This window comes from Stenella coeruleoalba, assembly GCF_951394435.1.
Source record: "Stenella coeruleoalba genome assembly, chromosome: 7".
NCBI lineage: Eukaryota > Metazoa > Chordata > Mammalia > Artiodactyla > Delphinidae > Stenella > Stenella coeruleoalba.
The window spans coordinates 20,793,796-20,807,555 of NC_137153.1; positions in this window are offsets into that span (position 1 = coordinate 20,793,796).

Genomic DNA, 13,760 nt, shown 5'->3' on the forward strand with positions numbered 1-13,760 from the left:
GAAGATATTTTAAAAGCACCAAAGTGAGACAGTTATTAGAACAAATGCAAGAAAACTACTAGAACTGATAAGTGATTTGGGCAAGGTTTCAGGATGAAAAATTCATATACAAAAATCAATTGTGTATCTATACAGTAGCATGGGAACAATCAAAAATTGAAATTAAAAACAATACCATTTATAATAGCAGCAAAAGATACGCAATACTTAGGGATAAATCTAACAAAATATATGCAAGACTTGTACAATAAAAGAACTCTCAGAACATACCCATTGGGAATTCCCAGGCGGTCCATGGTTAGGACTCCACACTTCCATTACAGGGGGCAGGGAATTAAGATCCCACAAGCTAAAAAAAAAAAATACCCAATGACCAACTCAGTCAGCAGAAACATCTCCCCTGGACAATCTCTCTCTTTCAATTCCCCCGCTACTCCCTAATCTCATTAGGTCTTTGCCCTCCTGCAACCCCCATCTATTGTCTCCCAGCCTGAAGCCTCAAGGTCCCACCTCCTTTTGAGTCGTCTCCCACCACTGGAGCTAGAGGGGCCTCTAGCATCCCTCTCTCCCTGAAAACTCATGTCTTCAAAACCCCATCTCCTTTACTCCCCAATGCCACCCCCGTCTTCCTCTTCCACCCCCGGATCTGTCCACTTGCTGCGTGATTGAAGATAGGAATTTTCACTTTCGGGGGAAACGCAGCCCCCTGGTCTCAAGGTAGCTTACCCTAAATCTCTCCCATCCGTCAGAGCCCAGTAATCCACTGTCAGCACGGTGTGCGGGGCTGGATTACTTAGCTTGGAATGACATTCCCGTGGGCCTTCACATGTTGAGTTTTAAGCACCCGGTCTGGTCCCATTCCAGGGTCCTTCTATCAGCTCACCTGGAGCTTGTCCCTGATCTGTGTGAGGAATTGCTTTATCAAGGACCAACAATCATTTTTAGCTGAGGACTATCAAAATCCATATAGTGGGGGAAATGTTTCCTAAAAAAGAAAATAAGCTGAGGAGGTACAACAACTTTGCCCACAAAGACATCCTTTTACATTACCCTGCAGAACAGTTGGCTCTCTTTAGAGACTCTCATTTATTTGTAAACGCTCCTTTCCAAGAAGGAAAGGATCTTTTATGTTTGCAAAAGCAAGGTTCCACTGAGCCGGTCTTCCTGCAACCAAGAAATATTTGTCCTAAAGTTCTTCAGGACCCAATCTTTTAAATATATTTTTTTCCCAAAGTTTCCAAAATCCCAGGACTAATTCTGGCAGGGCTCAAGTTCATAGTATCTGTACTTGTCCTTTCCCAACTGACACCCCAGCAGCTCATGCAAGAAGGAAGTATTTCTAAAACAGCAGCCTAAGATGGGAAGCTGGCCACCCACAGCAAAACCCAGGAATCACAGCCTGTATCTTCTTATAGGACACACACACACACACACACACACACACACACACACACATAATATAGCAAATATAAATATATTACAGATAATATAGGACATAACACCTATGTATTATGTTTGTTGACCTACAGCAGCCTATGCCTATGAATGGCTGCCCTTGCCTGTCTCTCTGTGCACTCAAGACTTCCCTCCAGAGACTCTGTTCCTAACAGTGAGACAAGGGCCCCTCTCCCCTACATTCATATTAGCAGGTAAAATAGGATTTAAACAGATAGAGGGAAGAGTGAACCTACACCATTTGAATTAAAAGCATCTGTACATCTATCAGCATTGTAACACAGAAGAATAAGTCATTACCTGCATCCCACACTGCAAAATATTTTCTGCAGGAAAATTCGTTTTGCGTTCTAAACAAGTAACTTTGCACACTATCCTCCATTCCTTTTCACATGCTTATAATATACTACATCCTATAACGTTCCAAAAAATATGTTTTGTCTCTATATTTTCCTGTGAAATAAATATTAATAACTAGCAGGTAACTTGCTAGCTCCATTTTACAGAAGGAAAGTTCAGAGGCTAGAGAGCTGATAAAACACAACAAATCTGCCTGAGGTCCAGAGCGTATTTCCCTTCTACTAAGCAAGATTGCTTTGCCACCGCAAATCGATCACTCAGATACATAAGTGAAGAACTGGAAAAGATAGAAAGAGGAGAGGAAGAGGAAACCTTGCCCAAAAGACAGCATTTTGTCACCAGAGTTGAGCCCTGCAGGCCTAGGCATCTAAACTTTTTGAAATCTTCTGCTTTGGCCAATTGGAAAACTCAGTTGTTATATTATGGCAGAGGAATAAAACAAATGCAAAACCCAAAGGGATGTTTTGACTGTGCTTTGCTTCTTTCCATCAACCAAGAACTTGCTAGCTGGAAACACAGTATCCCAAACCCTAAATTTTCCTTCCTGCCTCCCCACCCTGCCGGCTCTACGGAGAGGCCACCACGTTGCCTGGACATGTTCCCTCCAGTGTTCTCTCACTGGGTAACATTTAGTTAGAACTCCAAAGAAACTGTTACTTCCACCCAATGGATTCCATTCCATTCTTTCATCATAATGCATCCCAGGCGGTGCATTTCAGGCTAGTATTTACGTGGCTATGCAGGCTATTTCCAGGCTCCGCTATTACCAGTGAATGCGGTGACATTAATATGAGTAAATGCAGGAAAAGGGATGAAATAAAACATATCCTATTGAAGGAAATGAGAGCTCCTTAAGCAAGGAAAACACACATAGGAAAAGACGTGGGCATATCAGAATACAAATAGAGCCCTTGGGACCAGTGGATTCCACAGGCATGATGTTATTGAAGTATTTGATACTAGAGTAAAGCACCTGCAGATATGAATTACATCCTTGTTCAGACCACTAACGTTAGAGTACTGACATCTCCGGAAGCGCTTATGTTATATTTCAAATCCCCCTGCCCGCTGCACAAATATCCAATAAATCAATCACTGATAAAGGACACCAGCTAAAAGGCTTAAAATGCTGAACAAGTCACCTCTCCCTCCTCAGAGACGCTGCCACCTTTAATTTACTGGGGGTTTCCCTAGTCACACCTCAGCCTTGGGACACAGGGGGGTGAGATGGGCTATTAACACCTTCAGTGCTGGGATTGGGGAAAAAGCAATTGGCTGGACATCTGGGGATGTTTCCCGAGGTGGGCATCGTCTGGGAGAGGGCGGCTGGAATTCCCTGATGTCCTTCAGGAACTGGTAACACCTCCCCCTACCCCAGCCCCGCCCCCTTAACTTAGTCGCCAACTTCTCCCACCTTGGGGTGAGACCTAGGGTGGTAGGCCATGCTCATTTTATTTGCTTATAATAACAGTGTCTTTTATATATTCAAGGCAGTTTTTCCTAATAATAACTATTATATAAGTGCCAAACCAGAGGCATAATGGAAATTTTAGATAATACCCTAAGGAAATCAGAAAAGAGACAACATGAAATCTCTAGTCCAATAGAACAGATGATTAAAAAACTGATCTTTGGTTCATTTATAAAAAAGATTGGAAAGAAACGTGTCAAAACTCTAATAATGGTTATCTTTGGGTGGCAGAATTTGGAGAGGTTTTTTTTTTTTTCCTTCTTTCCTGCATTTCCCAAATATTCTATAATACTAATGCGACGGTTGATTTTATGCATCAACTTGACCAGCTGTTTGGTCAAATATTATTCTGGGTGTGTCTGTGAGGGTATTTCTGGATGAGATTGATATTTGAATTGGTTGACTGAGTAAAGGAGATTGCCCACCTCAATGTGGGTGGGCCTCATCCAGTCAGGTGAAGGCCTGAATAGGATAACAAGGCTGGTGAGAGAGAGCCTCTCTGTCTTCAAGGTGGGACATTGGTTTTCTCCTGTCTTCAGACATAGACTCAAACTGGAACTACACCACTGGCTGTCCTGGGTTTCCAGCTTGCCAACTGGAGATCGTGGGATTTCTCAGTTTCCCTAATTGCATGAGCCAGTTCCTTATAATAAATCTCTTTATATATATATATATAGATAGATATATACACACATACATACATTATATGATATATCAGTTTAATATAATAAATATACACATATATCCTATTAGTTATGTTTCTCTAGAGAACTCTAATAAAACTAGTTTTGCATTTATACTTTTACTATCTTCTACAATATTATTTCTATAATTAGAAAATAACTTTTAAAATTTATCTATGCAAATTTCATAAGAACTGTGTACTGTGTAAAGATAGCCTAACAGAATTAATCCCATTGACAGCATCAGTATTTCATTTCAGGTTTAATTTTGATATTTATTCTAACCACATACATCTGAAGGCACCCAGAGAGTATTCACCTCAATATTATTTACATAACATTACTCAAAGCCTTTACTGGTTTTTTTTTTTTTTTTGCAGTACGCGGGCCTCTCACTGCTGTGGCCTCTCCCGTTGCGGAGCACAGGCTCCGGACGCGCAGGCTCGGCAGCCATGGCTCACGGGCCCAGCCGCTCCGCGGCATATGGGATCTTCCCGGACCAGGGCACGAACCCGTGTTTCCTGCATCGGCAGGCGGACTCTCAGCCACTGCACCACCAGGGAAGCCCCCTTTACTGGTTTTGAAAGTATTTTTTGGTGTATTTAAAATTGTGCATTGGAAATGAAATCAGTTTTACTTACGTACCAACAATCCTCTTCTTCAGTGCTTTTAAAATTGGCAATAGCTAAAGTCTTAGCTTTGTTCTTAAAACAGTCGGCATTCAACAAAAACTTATTTAAGGTTGCATAGTGGCTAGGCTCTGGGGCAACACAATTAACAGTAATGAACATCCTTTTTAAATTTACCATGTGCTGTGTTAATGATTATGTTCTTTAGTCCTCACAGTGACCCTGTATTTTGGGTACATCAGCCAGCTTTATAGTGGAGGAAAGCGTAGAGGGCAGAGATGCAGTGGCTCACCCAAGGTCACATGAGCTGGCAGGGCGCAGAGCTGGGGCTTGAACCCGGGGCTCCTACTTCTAAATTTTATGCCCTTTCCTATGGAGTGTGACACTGTCCCCCTGCTTGTAGAGCTTGCTGTCGAGATGAGATGGATACACAGGAAAAGACATAAGAGTATACAATTAAGCATTAAATCTGAGTGGTATGTTCATCGACTTTCATCAGTTATAGCAAGTCTCGCCTGACTTGTTCCATTTTCAAAACTGAAGTTCAAAGTTGGAAAATAATTCACCCACGTAGTTAGTGGCAGCTCCAGAAAACGAATCCTGGAATGATGGCTTATGCTTCAAATGAGGCATAAACATAGACATAACTACAGCCCAAGAAGCAGGGTTTTGAGGAGGCCCAAGTGAAGACAGAACTCCCCTCTGCCCAGATGTTCAGGAACAACAGAATGTAATGATTCAGAGGGGAAAAACTTGTGTTTGATTGTTGACTTTTTGTTAAGCCTTTACAAAATCAGTGATTCTCTTTAGGGTCCTCAAAATCATCGATTTCTTCTGCACAGAATGCCAAGAACCGGATGTTCTTTCATAATTAACGTCTTCCTTCAGATCATCAAGAACAGGACTGGGGGTGGGGGGGAGGGAGGGAGGAGGAATGGGGAGGGTGTGGGAAGAAAGAGGGAAAGAACAGGAAGCGAGAAAACAGCAGAGGAGAGAAAAAAACCCAAAAAACCAAAAAATTGGGTTTTGCCTCGCTCAAGTTTATTGTTATAGTCACCATTTTTTGATAATTTTTTAAGGGCCAGGGTCTAAATGAGGTGTTGTATTTACATTGTCTCACAGGAACATTTGAAAGGTAGGTATTGCCATCATTTTAGACAATGAATTTGAAATTAACTTGCTCAGGGTCACGCGGAGCTGGGATCTGAATCCAGGCCAACCTGACTCACAAGAGTCTGAGTTCTCAACCTCTCGAAAGAACTGCTCCCCCATTTTCAAGCTCTATCGTCAGAGACCCCAAATATTTCCAGATGCTCTCTTTCAACTTGGCCAAACAATGGCTAACCAGTTGTTCCCAAGCTCCTTGGAGTTCTTTGTCTATTAAGGTGCGTGGTCTGTGAATTAAGATTTTTTTCCCATTGAATTTTTAATGCAATTGAGAGCCAGCACTGCTGATTAAAGCACAGGATTTTATTTGAAGTAGAATTAATGCTGGAACCAGAAGGGTCTGGTCAGAGTCCCTCAGAACTAAACATCTCTAACGGATACGTCACCCCAGTGGATTGTGTCGTTATTATCGTCCTCTATATTAAGGCGTAAGAGGGTTGAGCCAGACTGATAAGCTCCATGTCGCTGGGGAGTGACAGAACAAATCCAGCTTTTGATTGCTTCTAGAGAGAGTCTCTGACCAGAGCAAAAGGCAAGCCCATAGATACATCTCCAGTTTCTCAAGTCCTATCCACTCAAACACATTAACAATATCATCAGCACACCCTGGGAAAATAAATTTTCATTTCAGAAATTAACCTTACCAAAGGTACCTGAAGATAAAAGAGCTGGTTCCCAGCAAAACTGTACAAAAGGATTATGACCATTTTGAAATCAAGTTCTGGAGAGCTCATCAGAGTGAGAGAGAACTGTGAAAAAAAACCCCTAGAGCTTAGGCCGCAGAAGCGTATAACAGCTGAGTGGAGATAAGAACACACACTGACCCAGGGGCCCCGGTAGAGTTGCTTCTTGTTTAATTTTCTAATTTTTACAACAGAATGTGGTCAGCCGTCTAGAACAAAAACACCATTTTTTGTTAAGAGTGTTATTTTGGAAAGAACCCAGGACTTAAGATCTGGGTTCAAATCCCAGTTCTACCACTAACTAAGGTCCTTGGGCAATTTACTAAGCACCTTGATTCTTAGTTACTAACTGGCCAATTTACTAACTAATAAAACCTACTTCACGATGCTGATAAGAGAATTTATTGGAATATTTTTCAAAGCATCCAGCACCATGCCTGGCACATAATCTGTGCTCAGTAAAAGTTGGTTGGATCATGATCTGAATTTGAGTCAGAGAAACACTGTGGAAGTACTTCAAACATTTCCATTACGATATCTTAATAAGTACAGTCGTCCTCCAGATCCTTGGTTCCAGGCCCCTCCACAGTTCCAAAATCTGCAGAAGCTCAAGTCCCATATCTGTGATTCTGCATCTGCGAATTCAACCAACCACAAATCTTCCAGTGCTGTAGTTCGTATTTATTGGAAAAAAATCGTCTTACAAGTGTACCCAGGTAATTCAAACCTATGTTGTTGAACTGTAATCACTGTGATAAGTTGTTTTGTGTTCTTAGGAAATATACACTGAAGAATTTAGGGGTAAAGAGATATCATATCTGCAGCATTAATTATGTGTTGCAGAAAAAAAATGTATATATATATATATATATAATTTATCTATCTACATAGATATGCTTATATCGATCTATCTCTATGGAGAGAAAGCAAGTAAAATAAAATGCCAACATTAGGGGAATCTTAATGAAGTTATTTGCACTATTGCTGTAACTTTTCTGTAAGTCTGAAATTATGTCAAAATCAAAAGTAACATGTGGGACTTTGGTGGCGCAGTGGTTAAGTCTCCATGCTCCCAATGCAGGGGGCCCAGGCTCGATCCCTGGTCAGGGAAATAGATCCCACATGCGTGCCGCAACTAAGAGTTCACATGTCACAACTAAGGAGTCAGTGAGCCGCAACTAAGACCCGGCACAACCAAAAAAATAAATAATTAAAATTAAAAAAAACAGTAACACGTAATGTTATCCTGTTGAATCCCAAACACTCAACAGGAACTTTACACACATTATCACTGCCTAATTCAATACCACCTCACACAATTGTAAGAGACAAATACTACTATTATTCTCATTTTACAAATGTGGCAACTGGGAGAGGTTCAGAGAGGTGAAGTAATTTAGCCAACAACGCAGTAATTGGGACACCAAGTTTCAAACTCAAGCCTAACTTCAGATTCTTTGCTCTTGACTCACAGTCATCCCACTGGCTATGGGCATCAAAAGAACTAAGCAATTGATTGGAACTGACATATACACACTACTCTATATAAAAATAGATAACAAATAAGGACCTACTGTATAGCACAGGGAACTCTACTCAATACTCTGTATTGGCCTATATGGGGAAAGAATCTTAAAAGGAGTGGATATATGTATACATATAACTGATTCACTTTGCTGTACACCTGAAATGAACACAACGTTAGTTAGTTTCATTGGCGTATAGTATAGTAACTATACGCCAATAAAAGTTAAAAATTAAAAAAAAAAAGAACTAAGCAAAGTTGACAAAAAGATTAGGAAGCAGAGAGTTTTAAATGCTTGGGATCCATGTGTACCCAGGTCTAGGGGCTGCTTGAGGCAGTGGGTCAAAGGGGGCACTGTCTTCAGGTAAAATGCTGACCTCAAAATGGGATAAGATTCTTGTCACCTGCATTTTTAGAAAGCTCCTTGACCAGTTTAAAGGGGATCACACTTCGAGCAATACCGAGTGATTGCCTGAGATTCCCTATCCAGCCCCTCCTCCTGAGTGCCTATCCCAAGGGTGTAGAATGCATTTGGATCATGGGCTTTTCCGATAGAAACAATGGTCACAGCACCTAATGCAGGTATATTAGAGCATCGCACAGCTCCCTCATCCCCTCAGCAAGCATTTATTAAATTGTGTCCAGCAATGAGCTGGTGGGTGGTGTTGCTACACAATAAATAGAAAGCCCAGCTGGCTGCCATTTCCAGGTTGGCAGCTGGTTAGGCGGTAGAATATCATATATCCCACACAAATAGCATGGACAGGGAAGACACAGAGGCCCTGTGATCACAAGACCTGGTCGTAGCCTTGCCTTTAGAAGCTGTGTGACCTCAGGCAAGTTACTCCAACTCCCAGGCTGTCAGTTTCCTCACCTGCCAAGTGAGAAGTTTGGAAAAATAGTCGCTGACTTTTTTTGTCTTTTATCTCCATCATTTTGTGATTTTATACATTGCTTTATACAATCGTATATCAAAAGTCTTCCAAATTACAAGTGCCAAATAACATACCCCCAAATTTTATAATTGACATTTGACAGCGTCCCTGTCTGTGGCATAGAAACATGTTACAGGTAAAATGGGGTCATCATGACATATAAGATACATCTTTTAGGGAACTCCCTGGTGGTCCAGTGGTTAGGACTTGGCACTTTCATTGCCTTAGGGCCCAGGTTCAATCCCTGGTCGGGGAAGAAAGATCCCTAAAGCCGCGCGGCAAGGCCATTTTTTTTTTTTTTTTTTTGCGGTACGCGGGCCTCTCACTGCTGTGGCCTCTCCTGTTGCGGAGCACAGACTCCGGACGCGCAGGCTCAGCGGCCATGGCTCACGGGCCCAGCCGCTCCGCGGCATGTGGGATCTTCCCGGACCGGGGCACGAACCCGCGTCCGCTGCATCGGCAGGCGGACTCTCAACCACCAGGGAAGCCCACAATGTTACATTTTTAAAAAGACCAATTCCCAGTGCTTTTTGCAGAAGCTATTGGGGAAAGTGGGGAAAGTTTCCCCACATTTAGAGGCTAACTTCTTTAGAAGGGAGCTCCCATGCTCACCCCGAAATTTGTTGGTACCACTGTCTGAGCTAGAACCAGGAGCTGGCGGTACCACTGTCTGAGCTAGAACCAGGAGCTGGCGGGACCCCTTAACTTTACCCAGCCTCTCCGCGCTACCACACCAACTAAATTTATGCTTGACTTTCTGGTAATTAATGATCATTTAATAAACATTTCTTTGTCTCACAGAAGACCTGTGCCAGTTCTGCCTCCTGGACCTCCAGACAGAAACGGCAACAGCTGACCACAGCTCAGATGAATTTCTTCCCGCGCTTGAGGTGCCTGTCAAGACAGAGAGGTGCCTAGCTCGAAATATGCCCAGAATTAGATTTAGGAAGGACAAAAAAACCCTGATGGAGACTCTGCTCTTTTGCCAGACTCCCGTGAGAAGATTCTGGTAAGCTTCCCCAGTCCTTGGCTAATGTGTACACCTGTCCCCTCGCTGCGAAACTACAGGTGGATACATTTTCGGTGGTGAAAATATCCATGTATTTGATTTCCATGGATAGGAAAACACTAGAGCAAGGCTAACAGTTTTGAATAAGATGATATAAAATGTAGGCAAAAGCGAGTGCACTCCGTACAGGATGACACCACCAGTCACCTCACTGGTCACACATATGCCCCCATAATTTGCTAGAAATCCAAACTAGGAAGGAGGAGTGTAGTAGGTTGTACTGCGCTTGATATTTACATACTGATGGGACTGATCTCCTTCTGGAGACAAGCAGGACGAGGCTACAGACTAAGGACGTTGAAGCAAGACTAGAAGTGGGGAGAGGCCCCCCAAAATGGAGCAAGGAAGCCGTTGTGTCTGGAGTCAGGAGGTCGAGGGCCATAGCTCTCCATCAAGGGCATTTCTGAGAACAGTGGCAAGTCTCGCACAGAAAACATCCTCATCTTCCCTGCATAACTTTATTTTCCTGTTTCCACAACCCCCAAATCTTTGCCTCTCTAGTTACAGCATTTTCATCAAAGGAAAATGGACTTTTAGAGTAGGACAGTCTCCTGATTCTAGCTCTACCATGTACCAGCTATCTGATCTTTTTTCTTTACTTTTAATATTTATTAATTTATTTGGCTGTGCCGGGTCTTTAGTTGCAGCATGTGGGCTCTTAGTTGAGGATGCGGGATCTAGTTCCCTGACCAGGGATCGAACCCGGGCCCCCTGCATTGGGATCCTGGAGTCTTAACCGCTGGACTACCAGGGAAGTCCCCCAACTATCTGATCTTGAACGAGTCACATTACCTCTTAAAGGCTCAGCTTCCTTGTCTGTAATATGGGCATGATAATAAGATCACATAAAATGAGGGCACATGGGAAAACGCCTACTACCATGATTACACTGTAGATAAATGGTACCTGAGAAAGGAAATGGGCTTCTGTCACAAAGTGCAGAAGGATGCTGGTCTGTGAAAACAAGAGGCACCACATCTGTATTATCTGATTTTTCATAGCAGCGACACGTAAAGTAGGTATCACTAATATTCTTACTTGACAGACAAGGTAGCTGAGAATCACAGAGACTTTTATTGTTGTTCTAAGCACTTTAGTTTCTTAAACTTTTTATTTTAAAATCATAATAGAGTCACAGCAATTGCAAAAATAGTAGAGGTGTCCTGGTCCCTTTCACCCAACTTCCCCCATGCTCGCATCTGACTGACAGTCCGACAGAGGCTGTTGCCATTTCCTGGGATGCACACCTCAGAAGTAAAGCTGAACCCTCTGAGGCTGACAGTTGGGGGCATGACTGGGGCCACTGGAGGGCTTTTCTTGGGATAAGGAATAAAGGAATCGGTTTCAGTGCCCTGGGGAGGCTGTACTCATCCTCTGATGGGAGACTGATGAGATGAGGCAGTAACTGAGGTTCACTGACGTGGTTAGCACACTTCTGCCTCAGAAATGGAAAGTGGCCCTGCCAATCCAGTTGTCAGTGATCCTGCCAGTGGAGACTGCCAACTCACTCCATGGTCCTCTACTCTGTTAACTAGGCCCTGGATACCAACCAGCTGGGCACTGGGTGACGAAACCTTGCTATTTTATTACCCATTCCTCTGGTTCATTAGTCCTTCCATCCACTCTGCTCACCCTTCCAAGTTTGAAGTCTGAATCCGGCCAACGTATATACTGCCAGTTCCACCCGCCCCTTCTCTACTCCAACATGCGAACTTGGAAAAGAAAATAGCTCCCACATTTCTTACTGCAGTCTTTATTGGGTGGGAGTTATTTCATCAATCACTAACATCCTGCTCGGACAACGGGTTCCCAGGAAAGAGGAAACTTGATCTTTTTCTTCAGCGCACATATTGCTTACAGGGGCCACTCTATCCTCAGGACAGACCGTGGTGATGTCTCCCAAATACTCCACAAGCGTGGCCTTCTGCTCTGTTGGCCACGATGCTCCAAAGGCCAAAAAACCCTTATGGAAAATTAACTACATCGAGCAGCTCCCCCAACCCACCTGTCCCCATTCCCACGGCCCACGGGGAGGCCACACTTGTCCACTGAATGGGAACACCCTTCTGCGGTGGCTGCATCCTAACCTGGTCTAGGGTCTGGGGGCAGCTCGTGAAGCTGAGGAAGTCTGGGTAATGGTAAAAACAAAGAATACTTGTATTCCTTAAAAAAATAAAGGAGAAATGTTCTCTCTGACCCCCACCAAAACAAAAACCTTCGCTGCAAAAAAGCGCCCTGCTCAGCTGCAATAAGGTGAAAGGTTAAACGTGGACAGAGTAGTCATATACAAGCAGTTTTTTAGTTTTCTGGTGGGAATACTTAACAACCTAAGTATGCTTCCCCAGGAGGTAATCTATTATATTTTGTCCAATTTCTTCCTCCAAAAACTGAATCAATTCATGATGTAATGCCCAGGGGAGAACAATCTTCTGGAAACTGAGTATCTTTCTGGGGACAAGGTTGAGGAAAACATCTTAATATTGTTACAGCTTTGGCCTGGCAGTAACAGCTCTTTGCTTGTGGCGATGGCAGGACAAGAACCGGGAAGGCAGCAAAATGTCAAAGGACACACGCCTCCGAACTGTTTGAGATTTGCCTAGAATTGTTTTCTCTCTTGGAGAAATACAGGCTATAAATCCGTTTGGACATTTACAGGACAGCTGCAGGACCTTGGGCACGCACTTCAGGGCCTGAGTTGAGAACGCTGCTTGTTCAAAGTGTTGGCATCTAAATGTAGATGTCGTCCTGATTTCTAGCTTAAGATGTATTTCTTCTGACTTCTTTCCTTCTCCCAATCCTCTCTCCCCCAAAAACTTAAGTTAGAGAACAAAGCGTAAATCAACACTCATCATTCACTTCGTTTTAAGGAAATAGAGGCAACTTCTATTTGTGAGAGGTTCTGGATGACTTCAAAACCCCAAGTAGCTATTGACTTTAAGGGCTCCTCCAACTAAACTTTTACAAGAACAGCCAACAAACACCCATATGGCCTGGCCTTCTTAGGCACCTCGGTGCTGGAGGGTAGATGGGGCAGCTGAAGCAAGTGAAATAAACAAAAGGCCCCTGGTCTCTTCCAGGCTCTATCATTGCTGGCTGCCAAGCAGAGAAAATCACTTCCCTCTTGTTCAGCTTATTTATAAGATAGAAATAATAGTATGTCTTGCTCTGTATGAGATATATGAGATATACATGACAGAGACATGAAAATACATAACAATAACATAGAAGGGTGTTTTGTACGTTTTCCTATCGTGCAGCTTGCCAAGACAAACAAAACAAAACAAAAAATCGGAGGGTCTGGGACTTCCCTGGTGGCGCAGTGGTCAAGAATCCGCCTGCCAATGCAGGGGACATGGGTTCGAGCCCTGGTCCGGGAAGATCCCACATGCCGTGGAGCAAAGAAGCCCCCGCATCACAACTACTGAGCCTGCACTCTAGAGCCCGCGAGCCACAACTAGTGACCCGTGTGCCACAACTACTGAAGCCCACATGCCTAGAGCCCATGCTCCACAACGAGAGAATCCACTGCAATGAGAAGCCCGCACATCGCAATGAAGAGTAGCCCACACTCGCCGCAACTAGAGAAAGCCCGCACAGAGCAACGAAGACCCAATGCATCCATAAATAAATAAATAAATAAACAAATTTATTTATTTATTTATTTATTTATAAAGGAAAAAAAAATTGGAGGGTCCAAGGCTAGATTAAGCGTTATGAGTACAGGTAGGTGGGCCTGGGTTAGCTATTTAAAGGAAAGTTGGGCTGTTTGTCTCTCTCTGAGGG